This window comes from Molossus molossus, unplaced genomic scaffold (assembly GCF_014108415.1).
Source record: "Molossus molossus isolate mMolMol1 unplaced genomic scaffold, mMolMol1.p scaffold_m16_p_22, whole genome shotgun sequence".
Classification (NCBI taxonomy): Eukaryota; Metazoa; Chordata; class Mammalia; order Chiroptera; family Molossidae; genus Molossus; species Molossus molossus.
Genome location: NW_023425358.1, coordinates 10,329,434 through 10,346,819, shown reverse-complemented (window position 1 = coordinate 10,346,819; position 17,386 = coordinate 10,329,434).

Below are 17,386 nucleotides of genomic sequence, written 5' to 3'. Positions count from 1 at the left end.
CATGGTTTACCAAGTGGCTGATCCCTCTAGAAAATCCTGGTTTCTCGTCCTGCTCTTTCCAGACTCCTCTCCCATTCATTCAGGTGTCAACCTTGTCTCTGGTGACTAAGGCTCTGCAACACCTTGATGAGCTTCCAGATGCTGCCTGTCCAGCTTCTTAGGTCTTGGAAAAACATTGCCTCTGCATATCTACCCGCTAAGTCCCGTACTGGATGACCCCAATGTGACTGCTGTAGAGATCTACTCACCTGATACCATGCTCTGCCTGGCCAGATTGGCACTACCCCAGCACCTGCATACTGTCTTTCATACCATTTTCATCACCAAAGAGCACAGAACTAGCTCCAGGTCCCAGCCTGCATCCCCCACCACACCCAAGTGGTCCCTGCCAGACGGCCATCCAAGATATGGGTTAGGTCTGGGTCCCTAGCTCTAAGAGAGCAGCATGAGTTTGGAGTTACATCTTCTGTTTTGTTAATATATTGTTAGCTTTTATTACAAAAATCCAAACAATAAAATGTGTACAAAATAAAAATGAATAGCTCCTCCCACACTTCTCCTTCATCTCAATCCCCAGAAATACCCACTCTGAACAGTTTGGTATATACCACTCCACCCTGTTACACACGCATTCACACTCCACACACAGTTCGTTTACACAAAGGGGAACATCTAATACAAATTGTTCTGCACTGTGTTTTTTTAACATAGCAAGGAGGTGTTTTCTTTTCAGGACATTTAAAGCTGCTGTAGTTGTTTAAAGCATCTATACATCATTGCATAGATGTCCCATAATATGTTTAATCATTTGCATATTCATATACAGTTAAGTTGTTTCCAATTGTTTACTACTCCCAGCAATACCACAATAGATATCTTTGTGCAAACATCTTTGCTGTTTTTTCCATAGGTGAGTTTCTGGAAATTCCTATTTTATTTTGCATTCTTTGATGATTAATGAGGATGATACATTTTCATCTGCTGGTTGGCACTTTGTATTTCTTCCAGGAATTTCTCATCTCCACACTCTGAAGCCTGTGGTAGGACTGAGCTCGCCAGCCCTCCACTTGATCTAGCCACCACTGTCTGACCTCCCATTGCGTCAGCCGAGTACAGGATCTCCATCTCTCACGCCTAGTTTGGCTCTAATAGGGCTGCAGTAAAACAAGCCTCTCTCACAAATCTCCCCAACCAGGAGCTGAAACACCCACCATCTTCTTGCCCATCCGTGGTCCCGTGCAGAGTCATGGAGCCCAGGTACAAGAGGACTCCACTGTTGTCATCCAGATGATGCAGGTGGCAGGTTCCAGAAGGCTCGAGGAAAAACATTATCACCTGGGGATGGGTGTCCCCCATGAATGGTGAGGGTTTCAGGTGGGCTGTGGAGGAACATGATGAGGGGCTAGAGATGCTGAGAATGAGAGTAATGAAAGCATTGTCGGGGACACTCTGTAAAGCCCTGAGTAATGAGGTCTTATCCCGTCTCTCCTCCCCTACCATCTACCAGGTGGCAGAAGGTGATGACTGAGCTAAGTAACTAACCTGCCCTAATTTTCTGACATGTTGCTTTGTGATAGTCTTAGAACTCTTTGGGAAATGATATACTTGTCCTGGGAAGACAGCTCTGGTGGCATTTGGGACGAGGGGGCAATGCCCAAGTTGAGCAGGCACCAGCCTTTCCCTGCAACAAAGATCATTACAGACCGGAGATAACTCCGTTGACTGCAGAGGCCTTACGGCCCATCCATGTCCTCCTCCCTGCTCCCCACCCGAAGCCGGTGGAGGATAACCACCAGCAGAAGGACCCCCTGCTCAAGTCCTGTCATTGCTATAGAAAGCGGCAACTCCAGCAACAGGAAAATCCCCCTAGTTCTACAGTGCAAACCGAATCTCGGACCTTTGCAGAGACCATAGGACTGGCTCTTGCGTTGAATGACCAACCCTCCTGGGACTGTAGCCACAGCAGATGCCTGGATAGTGATCTTGGCATTGTTCCTGCACACATTTGGGATTGTGTGTGCTCATAGCTGACACTCCATTATCTTTTCAGAGTAAACATGTGAATGTCACATATTAAAAATTGCCCTAGCTTTCCCTGGCCAGTGTGGCTCAGTTGGTTGAGTGTCATCCTGTGCACTGGAAAGGTCGCTGGTTCAATTCCCAGTCAGAAGACATTGCCCAGGTTGCAGGTTCAATCCCTGGTCAGGGTGTGTATGGAAGGCAACTGATCGATGTTTCCACATGTCATGCTCAGAATAACCTTCTGTTTTAGGTATTATTACCATCCCCACTGACAGATAAGGAAAGCTGAACTCCAAAGACATTGGGGAATTTGGAGAAGCTGCAGGGCTGGGAAGTGAGAAAGCACGGACTTCGGGCCCAGGTCTCATTCCACATCCAGAACTCTGTCTATCACCCCAAGTTGACTACATGATCTACCAACCATCTTCCAAGTGGAAAGTAATGAACAAAACTAATTTGTTGTCTTTTCTCCAACTCTCCGTTCCCACACTTAAGCATCCAGTGGGCGATGGAGACGGAACCGGAGGGGGATGGGAAAGTCAGTGGACAGCAGGATTCACACCTGTGGAAATGCAGGATGCCAACTCACTGCTGGGATGGAGGACAGAACGGAGGCCGGCTGGACAGACACATCCTCCCCCCAGTTCCGGCACCCTTGCCTGTGTTGCCATTAGAATCAGTGACTCCTAGAGCGGTGAGGAAGGTAGGAAAAGAGCAACCAATTCAAACTCAGACAAGTTGAAAACCAGCCACGCAGAGATGTGGAGAAATTACACGCGTCCGTTAGAAAGGAATTGGCCACTCCAGTGCTTCGTAGGATGGCAGCAGAGGGCCCTCCCCACCAGGCCTTCAGGCTGCTAGCCTGTGGTTTCACTAATGAGTGGCAGGGAGTGGTGTGCTGGTAGATGTTTAACGACCAGTTCTCCAGGAAAAATAAAAGCCCTGCACTGTGGCAGGATCTGCTTGGTTTCCATGCCAATTTAAGACTGCAATGTGAGGTCACTGATGATGGACTTGGGAAGACCGCACACAACCAGGCTCAGCTCTGGCAGCCAGTGTGGTGGGTTCCGGCGCACCATGGCGGCTGCGAGAACCTCAGACCAAAAGCAGATGGGACACCGTAGAGAGGAGGAATTAGCACCTCGCATACCCCTTTGGGAGCTATATTCCTCTCATATGTTCTTCACTGTATGTGCAAGATCATACATACCCGTAGGTGACAAGGTATTTAAGAAACACAAGTAAAGATTGAAGGGAGACAAAAGGATACTAGCTGAGAATATTCTTTGTTGTTTAAAAACCCTCTGAAAAGAGAGAGGTCCGATTTCTTTTATTGTTTCCTATTCCCCCTTCCAAGACCAAATCTGAACCAGGATGAGTTCTAAGAGTTGAATCGATGGGGATCTCCACCTCCTGTGGCTAACTTCCCAGAACACCTTTCCCTGGTGGTCTCAACATAAGATCTTTCTACCCAGCCAGTGTGGCTCAGTACTTGAGCACGGACCCATGCACCAGGAGGTTGTCGGTTCAATTCCCAGTCAGGGCACATGCCCAGGTTGTGGGCCAAATCCCCAGTGGGGGGCGTGCAGGAGGCGGCCAATCAATGTTTCTCTCTCTCTCTCTCTCTCCTCCCCCCTTCCTCTCTCTATAATCAATAAAGGAAAAAAATGTCTAATGGTGTACAAGGTCACTTGCGATCTGTGCCTTGCCCACCATTATAGCCTCACTTGTTTTTTTGTTTTTAACTTGAGTTCCAGTCATAATGGATGTCTTCTAGCTGCTCAAACTAACCATTCTCTGTCTCAGCTTCCTACCTTCCCACAGGCTGTCCTTTCTCCCTGGAACTCTCCTTTCGCTGCCTCCCCAACTGTCCCAAACTCCCCACCAGTCCTTCTGGTTAACTCACTGCCCCAAGAAGGCTCATCGCTTACTTCCAGCCTAGATGAGAACTTGAGGCCTTAAGTTACCAGGATCCCATAGGTCCTCCACGGAGCACTCTGTGTGCTTTGCTGCTCTCACCCACTTGCTGTCTGCCTCCTCCCCAAACAAGAAACTCCTTGAGGGCAGAGAACTCGTCTGTCTTGTAGGTGATTGGGTTCTGCTGCCTAGAATGGTGTTTGACATAAATAAGCACTCAGGAAATAGTTGTTCAATGAATCCCCAACTTCCATCTCATAATGCATTCATCAAAAGTTGTAATATGTTGGGCAGTGAACAAGGCCCTAGAGATTCAGACATCAACAGGCATCACTGATGCTGGAGAAGTCCTCCACCTTTTCTGATGAGACTGAGCCTCGGAGCGGGAGCTCCTGCCGCTAGAATGGGGGAGCAAGCCGGTGAGCAGGGGGAAGCAAGATGAAAACTGTGGATTCCAGCTATAAATTATACAAATGCTTGGCATTAAAAAATTATTTTAACACATCAAATATTAAGTCATTCGTACTCTCTGCAATTACTTTATCTGTCATCAGCACATTCAAGCTATTTGAAGTGGTGACAGATGGAAAGGAGCCCATGCCAATTTTTCCTGCAGGTGTGCATCTGGGCTACAGGGAGGATCTGTACGTGCAGGAAGGGAGGGGAGGTGAAGGGTGACCGAGGTTATGAAACGGGAGCCAATGTGAGAGGCTTGGCAAAAAATAAAAATGACAAATTTGCATCCCGGAGAGCTGCAGGGCATTGCACTCCCTGGGAACTCAGGGTGATGGTTGACTGGGCAGCTCAAGGGAGGAGAAATGAGATGTTGCCCACATTACAGAAGGGAAGAGCAAGGCCCAGCAGAACTAAGGGAGTTAGTAAGGCAGAGCTAGTGACCGGACCCAGGACTTCTGGCTCCTCTCACCTTGGGTTAGCCTAATTAATTAAGCTAATTAATTCTCTGAGTGGAGCAACCCGGAGCAAGTCAGGTACATGGCAAAGGTAGGGAGACGGGGGTACAGATGGCCGGTGGACTGGGGTTCCTCAGAGGTCGTCAATGAGGGACGAGGGAGGATCTGGTGTGGGATGAAGGAATGGGAGGAGGAATATACACAAAATGTGTGACCCGGGCCAAAGAATTTCCTAGAAAATTCCGGTGCAGGATGTGAGATCCACTCAGGAAGGGATTGAATCGCACCTTGAAACCAGAAGGATGACAGAACTCCTGGGTCCAACAGCATCACGCATTTGCCCGTATCCACTTGCCCCTCCCTCCCTCCCCAAGTCCCAGAACCTGGGGTACTGCTTCGGACACAGCGCCCTTCACTGTCCTCTGGGGAGGTGACAGGAGAGGAGGCTTAGCTTTCTCCCGTCTCCTCCTGACACCCCCGTGGGAGTCCACACTCCGCTGCTCCACCACCGAGCTCTTCCACAGTCTGTACCCGTCCAGTCACTTTCGTGACACTGTTTTAACTCTCTTACTCAGCCTTGATATCAGACCCCCCTTCCCCTCCTCCTTCCCACCCCTTCCTCATCAATCTGGACAAATCGATGAACCCCCACCTTTCCCCACCCCAACCACTCACACCTCAGTTGCGATGAGGCCATGTATAAACGCGGATGTGCTCTGCAGGGTTCGTCCCCTAAGCGGCAGCCTGTTGGGCACAAGATGATGCTGTGCTCCCTCTGCTCCGGAAGAACGGGAGGGAATGACTTCCAGCACAGCTCCAAGGAACTGGCGGAGCTGCGGTCCCGGCCGAAGGACTTCTGCCAGTGACGCTGGAGGGGTCTTCAGGTCTGGGGAGCTTGCGCGGGCCTTGTTTGGCGGATGGGCGGGTACCTTCCTGACGCCAGGCTGCTCTCACCCCGTGATGTGCAGTGGGCACCTTGCTGAAGGCTAATTGCCAAACAGCCAAAGTGCCAAAAACCAACTGACTTTCGGGGAATTGACCTCGAGCCACACAGTGGGGGCCTGAGCGGGACAATGACTGTCCGGGCAGAGGGCGGACTGGAGTCCTTACAGAACGCAGCGCACGCAAATCCCATTGCTTCCGTCTAGTTTCATGGCAACATTTGACTTGATTTAAATTTTTAATAACAGAGAAAGGAAAAATATTTTTATTTCTCAAAATAGGGCATGGGTTTTTCAAAATCGGAAAACTTTGTCCTTGGATAATGTACATCTTTATTGAAGTAAAGGAGGCACTGAGATTTCTGCTTCACTCATTCTTGCATTTGTTCATTCCTACAAGAAGTAGGGACTCGCCCTGGCCAGTTTGGCTCAGCAGTTAGAGCGTTGGCTCGTGGACCAATGAGTCACTAGTTCGATTCTGGTCAAGGGCACGTCCCTCGGTTGCAGTTCATCCGGGGCCCTGGCCGGGGTCGTGCAGGAGGCAACCAGTCAATGTGTCCCTCTCGTGTGCATGTTTCTCTCTCTCTCTGTCTCTCTCTCCCTCCCTCTCTCCTCCCTCCCATTCTATCTGAAGATAAATAGAAAAATATCCTCAGGTAAGGATTAAAAAAAGAAGAAGAAGTAGGGACTCATTTCCCACTGAGGCAAAACTCACTAGGCCTGGGATTATAAAGATAAGGGTCAGTCCATAGCTTTGAGGAGAGCCTAACCTGGCAGGCAGAGCCAGCACAAGAGCAAGGAAATTCTGCTGAGGGGGTTCTGGGAGGTGGGCTGCTCTGGGAAGAGGCTGGAGGGACTCACGGGGCCTGGCACGAGGCCGGAAGCCCTCACGGAGGCAGGAACATTTGAGCACATTTACAAGGAGCCCCAGCAGAGGGTGCGTTTTGGAGCTGATGGTCCTGGGAGCACACGAAACGTGTGGAGGCTGAGGCAGCATCATTATTCCAAAAATGCCCAAATGCACCTATGACTGAATCCCAGTGGCTGTGCGGCGGAGCTGATGCAGCAATGGGCGGGGCAGCGTGAGATCATGGACAGCCCTGCGCTCCAAGCTGAAGACTTACAGGTTCGTCGTGTAGGTGCTAGGACCCCACGAGAGAGCTGTAAGGCGGACAGGGACACATTCAAATTGAGACCTGGAAAACCCCTGTGAAGGATAGAGGGGAGAAGAGGCAAACTCTGCTTGGAGGGAGAGGGAGGGCAATCAGGAGACTATCACAGTGATCTGGGTGGGAGAGGGGCCTGTGAGTTGGAACCAATCCTGTATTGGAGACCAACAATGCGTTACACATCTTCATCATCCACCACAACTGTGAATCCAACCATCTTAAACTTCACAATATTTCAGGTACAGGTCGAGAATAAAATTGGAATAAAAATGCAGAAACTCCCGCCCGGCTGGTGTGGCTCAGTGACTGAGCGTCGACCCCTGCACCAAGAAGTCGCCAGTTCAGTTCCCAGTCAGGGCACATGCCCCGGTTGTGGGCCAGATCCCCAGTGGGGGACGTGCAGGAGGCTGCCAATCGATGTTCTTTCTCATCAATGCTTCTATCTCTCTCTCCCTCTCCCTTCCTCTCTCTCTAAAACCAATAAAGAGAAAAAATATATTTTTTAAATGCAGAAACTCCAGAGGGGGGAATATGCAGCTTCCACAAGATAGACACACTCGTGGGGATAAAGAAAACTTTAGAAAGAACTCCAGGGTACGAAGAAGCACCAGGAATAACACTCCTCCCCTTCCCCGAAGAACGCAGAGCCATGTTCCAAAAGATGCATTAGGGGGCTCGGGGATCTGTAGCAGCTACAGGCATCTGCCCCGCTGCCTGGAAGCTGCCCTTCTGTGGGGCCCCAGCCCAGGGGGATTATTCACTGGCTGTCTGCTCACTCTCCATGCAGGTCACGAACAGAGTGACCTTCCCCACTCAGTAGCTCCACAGGATCGCTGCCCCAGGAGGCCAGGTCCCCTGGCAGGCCCTGGCCCCTCGCCACGCCCAGTGTCAAGAGAGAAGGATGCATGCTCCTGAATGAACTGGGCTGGAGTGAAGACCAAGCCCTTGCCAGTCAAGTACCAACAGGGCGGCTCTGAACCTGCCAGGCTGAGTTAGTCATCACCCTTACAAAATAAAACACCCCAGTAATTAATTAAAGGAAGTGGGAGCACCGTAGGGCCCATTAGGAACCGGGTGAAGATTATTAATAAACACAGCAAGAGGTTTAGGAAGTGCCCCTAACTCCCGTTTCATTGACAGTGAACTAAACCCTGACATCCGTGCCTCCCGAGGTCAGGCGAAGCAGCGTGGGCACACATGAGGTGACGCCGTGCTCAGCCCCTCTGCCCAGTCATTTCACCCTCCTGAGAATTTCCTAAGCACCTCTGTCCCTCGGTGGGTTACAATTCCAGTCCTCTAGCAGAAGAACCAGAAGAACCACAGGCTTCTCCCTGCATATTCCGTAGCAGAAGCAAAAGCAAGGGGCCATTAACCCTATAAACACCAAGCCTCGGCTTCAGCCGATGCCTCCCCACCCCTCAGAGCAGCACCTCCTGGCTCAGGGCCATGCCCCAGGCTCTCTCGCGTGGATCCACATTCACCTGGACCAAATTTCCACTCATTTATAGGTGACTGGGCACAGGGACAGTATCCAACCTAGTCTCCATATTTTTTCTTTTTCACCATCTCACTCACCTCCTCACACAATACATAAATTACTCTCTACCTATCGGCTCTGCCCTCTGTCTGCCAGGTCATGGACAGAACAGACCTTCCTCGCTCCGGAGCCACACAGCATCTACCAGGAATTCAGGTTTCTTCACAAGCACTGAGACCTAATGGGCACTGCCACCTTGCCACTCCCGAGGTCAGGACAGAATGACACCCTCCTGAGTGGATTGGACCTGGTTTGGAGTCTGAGCCTCCGAAAGGGCCAACCTGTTGTGTGTAGTGTTCACTGCCTGGTGTCTGCCACTGCAGTGAAGGGCCACAGAGGAGGTTCGTTTCATTGACGAAGTAGTCCCTGAGCCTAGAACAGTGCCTGGCACGTTGGCACACAGTAGCATCAGTAAATATTTTGTTGAACAACTCACGGAAGTATGGCAATAACTTTGCAGGAGTATATTGCAAAGTTCTATAGAGTTCAAAGAGCACCCAAGCACAGTGACACCACCGTCTCCCGCCTGCGTCACTGTGCACCTCTTGCAGGGGAGCTGGGGGCAGAAGGACAGGAGAGGAGAGACAGAGCAGCCTGTGTGCAATCCAAGCCCATGAGGTTCTGGGAACTTGCTAGAGCCTGTGAGGAGATGGGACTCGACGTCAGTCAGAGCTGAATATGTAATTGCACCAAGACCCGGGCAGGTGGAGAGTTACAGGACTCGCACTCACACCTCTGAGGGTCCCAGGACACATCTAGAGCCAACTCAAGTCTGCTGGACCAGCTAACATTGCACCGTGGAGATGCAGCGAGCTGCGTGTTCAGCGCTCGCTGGAAACCCCCGTCCCAGGATTCCCATCACTGCCCTGCGACACGGCACGGCTCTCGGTCCCTCGTCCTCTGAGCGCCTCTGGTCCACCTCTGAGGCTTCTCATGCTTCCTGACTGAAGCAGCCAAGCCAGGGTCTCCCCACATGCGGGCTCCGGGTGGTGTACTTGCTCTGCCACTGTCTCTGGGAAGAACAGCTGGGCTGCAAAACCTTGACAGTTCACAGGAGAAAGTGTTTTTTAAAAAGAGTCACAAGGCTTTTGCCACCATTCCCTGCTAAGAGATATACCATCGCATGAATGCCGCTCTCTGGTAACCGGCCAACTGGAGTTTCACCTCTTTCTTGAATGAGGGTAAAAGTGTCAGAATATTTTAGTTGCGAAGCAACTAGGGACTCGTAGGAAGAGTGGCAGGTCACTACAGTTACTGGTCCACAAAGAGCAGCAGTTTTATTCCAGGGAGAGGTGGGGCCACAGGAAGTAGTATCTCTCTACTTCGTCTGCATTGCTTGAGGGGAACAGAACATTATCACTTTTTTTTTGTAAGTCCTCACCAGAGGACATTTTTGCATTTATCTTCAGATAAAGCAGGAAGGAGAGAGGGAGGAAGAGAGAAAGAGGAACATCCATGTGAGAGAGACACATCAGCTGGCTGCCACCCGCACGACCCCAACCAGGGCGAGGACAAACTGCAGACCCCACCCAGAGGGGGACAAACTGCAATCGAGGTGCATGCCCTTAGCAGGAACCGAACCCGGGCCTCTCTGGTCCGCAGGCCGACGCTCTAACCGCTGAGCCACACCGGCCAGGGCTCAGTTTTACTTGTTTGCCAAAGAAGCCACAGGTTTGGTGGTAAGGGGGTGGAATGCCCATTAGTCCTTCAGCTACAACCCAGTGTGACCAGCCTGCAAATACGTCTCAGTGCCCCTACCTCTCACAACACCCCGCCACATCAGCTCCCGGTGCTCTGTGCCCGCCTGCAGTCTTGCTCTGTCCCAGTCCATGTGCTGCTCCGGCTGGAAAGATGTCCCCTGGACTCCTTCCCCAGAACCTTCGTGTTCTCCATTGTCCTTAACCTGATCTGCCGCCTCCCGACCACTGCAGCCTCCAGCCTCTTTCTGTTCCCGCTGCTCCATGTCTTCCTCGCCGGGAGAGCCACACTCAAGCCCTCTCCACGTTCCCCAGCGAGTTATTTCCTCCACAGCAACATTCCCCGTCTCTCATCCGCCTGCCCCCCTCCCTGCTGCTATCAGCCGGCCTCCTCACTTACTGACTCCCGGTTATCCGTCTTCTCCGATCCCCGGACCAGGCGCACCCCCCCACCGCCCCGTCATCTATTATCGTCTGTCTTAACCTCAACACTTTCCAGTGACACAGCCTGGTCTGTGCGCACCGCTGCGTTCCCAACGCCCAGCCCGTTCCTGGATCAATAAGGGTGAAAACTAAACCCGTCGTCAGAATAGCCATGGGTCTCCATCTCTCCGCCGACTCCCCAGAACTCTTGTCCAGGGTCAGCCTTCCGTTCTAGGTTCATTGCATGTCTGAGATCCTCCTTTTATTCCACCGCAGTAAACCAATGTGCTTGTTCTACTTCCCTGTGAACCACCTGCTGGTGTCTCTTTTTCTTATCCCCTCGCTGTCTCACATTCCCTTCCTTGACAGTAAATTCCATCTCACCAAGAAACGTCCATGTCCTCAGAAGCATTGAGAAATGCTGAGGAATTGGCAATTGCTCTTTTCAAGGCTGTGGAGAGGGCTGGCACGCCCCCTAGAGGCTACGATGAGTACTTCTGTAAAAACCATCTGGCCCTCTTCTTGATCCTTGTCAGAACCTCCAGAATCCCTCCAGAATCACTAAGTGTGAATCTGGAAGGATCGTTAGGAGTCCTTTGGCCCAGCTGGTTGTGTTCTCAGATGAGACCTGGCCCATAAGCTCCCAGCATTAAGCAAGAAGGAACAACATTGCAAAACCTCATTTCTAACAGACCTCCATCACCTGTGTAACAAAACACCTGGAACACTCAAATTTAGTAATCCTATGAAATGGGAATACTTGCTGGTAGCCAGGTACGGTACCTACAAAATGCATGCTGCTTTAAGATATTCTTTAAGGTCAGATGCGGCTCTCTCCCGACTGCTGCTGAGCCTGAAAGGAGATGAACCAATTTCACTGGGTTCGAGAAGGCGAGAGGACGAGCTGAATTTAACATGTGTTACTGTGAGCAACACGAAACTGGATGGTGAGAAGAGGAGACATGAATTCATGGGCAGCAGACTTTCCCATAAAGAGACTTTCTCTTTACCATGTGCCGAAGTTGTCGGATTGCCTTTTCTAACACAATGTAACTCTGAGTCAAGACACTAAATGTTTCCATATTTTGAACACTCAGCAACCTATATCAGTGCTTCTCAAAGTGTTTTGGGGACCACTATGAGGTCTCCAAGACCATTCTGGGGGTCTGAGGTCAAAACTATCTTCAAAATAACAGGGACGGTGTTTGTCTTTTTCACTGTGTTCACGGTTGGGCTGGTGGGAGAAACTGCTGGTGCCCTTAGGATGAATCGGGGTGGTAATACCCAACTTTCCTAACAGACATTGCATTCTTCCCTGCCCTGCACTCACAGAAAAAAGGGAAAAAAAGGTCGGTTTCACTTAACAATGTCCTGATGAAATGGTAAAAAATATTGATTTTGACATCTCAGTTTTTGAGAACACACCTTTTACAGGTTACACACTGAGACCTCCCCCTGCTCGGTGAAGTGCGAGCCGTCTAGAGAACAAGCCGTCGTGGGTGATTTGAATTGCACGCTGAACTTGCTGCTTTTTTCATACAACTACCTCTATTTGTACTTGAAAGAGTGGCTGACAAACTATGCATACTCAGACATGAATATTTAGAGACATATTCGCAAAATATAAATAAACTGAGCCCGTCAGCCCAATGAAAGCAGATGACGATATTTGTGGCCAGTAATAAAGTTTGACCTTTCAAGAAAAAAATTACAATATTGGAAAGCTGGTACCAGCCTCTGTCAACTTGGCAGCTTCCCAATCCTTGTAAGACTTTTCCTGTGAAGTCAGTTGTGTTATTAACAAAGGTGACTGTTTTTATCTTGAATAGTGAAACTGTCAACATTTGGGAGACCGGCATAACTCGGTGAGTCATTATTTTCCAAATGACCAATGCATGATGTTACCAAATGGGTAAAAATCCTTTCAAGTGCATAACTGGTCAATGGATTTCATAGTAACAGAGCACAGAATTCCTTGACATGGTTCTAGATGCTGCATTGCAACCACCCTTTAAGAAACGACTAATTGTCAATTTTTCATATAAAAAATATCCGTCATTATCTATTAAATACATCTTCTCTTTACAACTACATAGCTATGTGAAGCCAGATTTTCTCCATATATTTCACCTGAAAGAACACATTTATTCTTTTGTGGGTTTTGTTTTTGTTTTTGCAGAAACAAACATGAGAAATCAACTCTCTTCTCTTCAGCCAAACTGAAAATTTAGAGTTGCTGCATCTACAACACTGCCTCTCTCCTCATTGAAGTTTCTTTGCTTTGGAAAATATAGTTATTTTGTATATAAATTATGTTATTTATGTTGACATAGAATGGGTTTATTGATTTTATTTTTAATGAACACTTTTTAAATTTTTTTAATTTCTAGTATGTATGAATAAAACTAAACTTTCTCTAGTGCTTATCTCCACTGTAGCTATAATATAAATCAAGCTATAGCCCTTCCCTTCTTAAAATCTTTCAGTGGATTCTCACTGAAATTAGAATAAACTCCAACCCTGTTCTGCAGACAAGGTTCACAGTCGCCCTTTGACGTCATCTGGTGCTCCCCACCCTGGGCTCCCCCACAGCCCCCAGCTTTCTATTTCAGAACATGTTGAATGTGCTCTCACTTGGGTTCTTTGCACTTTCCACCTAGATCCTTGCATGGCAGCCTGGTCATCATCCCTACCAGCGCCACAACCTGAGGACCCTCCATGAACCCCTCCAAAGCAGCATCAACGTGTGAACCTTATACTTCCTGAAACCGTCTTGCTTATTTGTGTTTTCGTGTCCATGTGTAGTGCCTGTCTTCTTGCGCCAGCACAAAAGCTTCATCAGAGCAGTGGTCTCATCTGCCTTCTTCATCTTCTATCCCCAGTATGTAGAACAATTTCAGGAAAGTCACAAGATCTCAATAAGAGCTTTTGAATTGCTACATTTTTCCTGTGCCAACACAGACTGTGGAAAGGGGGAAAGGATGACGCATTGAGTGAGAGGACTCTGGACCGATACATCAGTCAAGAATCAAAAGTTAGCCCTGGCCCTGGCCAGTTTGGCTCAGCGGTTAGAGCGTCGGCCTGCGGTTGAGAGAGACCCGGGTTCGGTTCTGCTAAGGGCACGTACTTCGGTTGCAGTTTGTCCCTGGCCCTGGTTGGTCGTGCGGGTGGCAGCCACTCGATGTGTCCCTTCGCGTCGATGTTTCTCTCTCTCTCTCCCTTCCTCCTTCTCCCTCCCACTCTATCTGCACAAAAAATGGAAAAATATCCTCCGGTGAGGATAAAAAAAAAAAAAAAAAAGTTAGCCCTGGCCAGTGTTTCTCAGTGGTTAGAGCATCAAGCCATGCACCGAAGGGTCTAGGGTTCGATTCTCAGTCAAGGGCACATACATGGATTGCAGATTTGACCCCAGCCCCTGTCGGGAGGCATGCAAGAAGTGTGCGTCTCTCTCACATCAATGTTTCTCTCTCTCCCCCAACCCCTCCCTTCCACTCTCTCCATAAATTAAAGGAAAAAAAATATCCTTGGGTGAGAATTAACAAAAAGAAATCAATAAAATAATCAAAACTTAGTTGATAACAGTGGTGGAAGTATCTCATAATAGCTCTGCCTTCTGTAAACATCTTAAAGAAGGAACTCAAGAGAACCCTTCCTATGACACATGAGCACAGAATCTCCCTTTGTCGCGTACAAATGCACACACCCTCAATTTCTCATCTGTGCACACTCACATTAACTTGTTGACTAAGCTACACGAACATACATTCAAGCATGCACCCACATTCATTGAATTCCTCTTTTTAAAAAATTCCTCCCCCTTTCTTTCCTGAAATGCCATCATTCCTGTTCTTTCCGTCCCCACCAGACATGCAAGACAAAATGTTTTCAACCCCCTGGGTGTTGCAGTGTGGAGTCCGTGAGAGAGGAGCTACCAGAGTCTCAGGCCACGTTTCTCTGTCCTCTGTCAGCATTCCAGTAACGCGACCCTGTGTCCAAAAGATGTCTCCCCTCCAAAAACAATCATAATAAAGCATTCACATACCAACTCAGGGTGTCACTGAATACCTTGCAAAATTAACAAAGGATATAAAATTAAAGTAGAAGGAACTGAAATGCTGACCAGCATTTCCTCGGGTTCCCTCCGAGCACAGGAGAGGTCTCCACAATGAGTCGCTGACGTCAGTGATCACCGATTGACACCCAGATTTAGGAAGTCACCAACAAGTAAAGGCATTTGTCCAAAACAGATTGCAATTCTTTACCCAAAACCTTCAAATAAGTTGATTCTGTTCTGCCTATGCCTGTAGATGAGGGGTCAGGGACTCGGGCACCAGAGGGTAGCGGTGATAGGGTGTCAGTCATGGGTCTCTGACTGGAGACCCTTCCGCCACCCAGGGTCAGCTGATTGTACCACGTGGAATAGGGGCCCTGCCAGGCCAGACCTCCCAATTTTCCAACAGAAGCTATGACCAGATTTTTATGCACAATTCCCCAATTTTTCAGTGGTGGCTCATATTCTTTCAAAGCGCTTTTGAAAACATGTTTAAAAACCTATCTTTAGGTCAGATTCAAGCTTAAAGTCAGAAGTTTGTGGCTTTTGTTCTAGAAGTTCAGAGAGAGAAAAAGAGGACAATGACCGTGGTGGGGGTTGGAGTGGGGCGTGGGGGAGGACAACGATACAAAGGAGAAATAAGCTTTTAGCAAAGATCCAACATTTCAGAAGGACAGAGAGGCCCTGATATCCGGTACAATGCAATTGTCTCTGACTTCATTTCAATCCCATCAAAAGCCAAACAGGTCTTTTCTGGGCCACCTGGTAAAAAAGGGACACCCAGAACTTGGGCTTAGAAAATGAGACCTGTGTGGGCCAAAGGGCGGGGAGAGAAAAAAGCTGAAAGGTGATTAATGACCAACTTCACAAAGCTGGAAATGCAGAATGAGTAGCCCTGAAAGTCTGAAGAACATAGAAGCTGTTCTGATTCCCAAGACCTCGCAGGCAGGGATCGGGAGGGGCCTGCCCACACTTGGGGAGCTGGCCTTCCACTGTCCATCTTTGACACAGCATGACCTCTGACCTCCAGGGCAGCAGGGAGACCGGGCATCTATTTGCAACAACTGCACGTGAGGGCTGAGAGGGCCCCGGGAGGCTCCAGCCTCAGTCACTCCATGTCACTCCAGGGGTGGATAGGAAGGCCCCCACCCCCGGCTCCCTCTGCAGCAAGAGGGTGAATGGCAGCTGAAAACATCTTGGCTTTTGTGGTCTCTACCCATGTTCCTTCCTATTTTTCTCCCCAGAGCAGGCTGCCCTCACTCAGTGATCTGACAACTTTCTGCTCTTTGTCTTCTTATTTCCAGAGAAAGGATAAGGAGTATGGGGCGGGGCGGGGGGGGGGGGTGACAGCCCCTAGAGCAAAGACTCAGGAAGGGAGGAGCATCTGCTCCTTCCCTCCACTAAAAAGGCAGGTACTGCCCAGCGGGTGTGGCTCAGTGGATTGAGCGTTGTCCCATGGACTGAGAGGTTCCTGTTCCATCCCAGGTCAGGGCACATGCCGGGGTTCTGGGCTCGATCCCCGGGAGGGAGCATGCAGGAGGCAGCCGATAGATGCTTCTCTCTCATCAATGTTTCTATCTCTCTCTCCTTTCCTCTCTCTCTAAAAAAATCAATTTAAATAAAAATAAAAAGGCAGGTAGTACTACAGAAATGAAAACAGGTGTTCAAGAAAAGGTTGCACACAAATGTTCATCCTTGCACTACTCAGTTTGGCCAAAAAATGGGAACAACCCAAATCTCCAACACTGTAAACAACAGACACATTGGCAAATCCATGTGCTATTAGTCAGCCACAAAAAGGAATGAAACACTGATACATGCTATAAACACGGATGAACCATGACAAACTTCGCTAAGTGAAAGAAGTCAGACACGAAGGTCACATATTGTGTGATTCCATTTACATAAAACGTCTGGCATAGGCAGATCCATAGAGTCAGAAAGTGGATTAGAGGTTGCCAGGGGCAGAGGAGAGGGGAGAAAGGGAGTGACTGCTGATGGGTATGGGGTTTCCCTTTGGGGTGATGAAACGTTTTGGAACTCGATAGAGGTGATGCACATACAACACTGTGAATGTACTAAATGCCACTGGAATGTACATTTTTTTAAATGGGTAATTTTGTATTATGTAAATTGTACCTCAATTTTAAAAATAAAAGTCAGCATAGTGTGTTGGTGGAGTGCTGACTGCCCAGTTTGGGGTCCTGGCTCTGCCGTAAGCCAGCTGTGTGACATCGGGCAAGCCACGTAAGCTCTCTGGGCCTCAGTTCCTGATCTAAAGTTGGGGTTACCAAAAATACTTTCCTCACAGAGGTGTTATAAGGAGTGAGTTATTATTTGTAAAGCACCTACACCAGGACTTTCACAGAAGTGTTTTGAAGATGTAGATACATGAGTCCCACAGCCCACTGTAAGCACGCTGCTCAGACCTGGGGCGTCCTCTCCAGTCTGCAGTTCTGGGTCGCATCGGATGGCCTCCTTGAGCAGCCGGGTGAATTTTCAAGTGCCTTGGGTATGGGACTCATTGTGGGCAGAGCCTTGTTTTGAAGGACTTGTAAGATGCCTACAAAGAAAAGAAAATGTGGGAAGCTTTGGCGAAGCCACACGAGAGTACTTAGAGGCATGACACCCCCAGGCTCCAGTCCACCAGTCCCAGCGCCATCCCAGGCTGACTAGGATGGAAAGCTGTGGAACGACAGAGCTGGGGAGGCACACTGC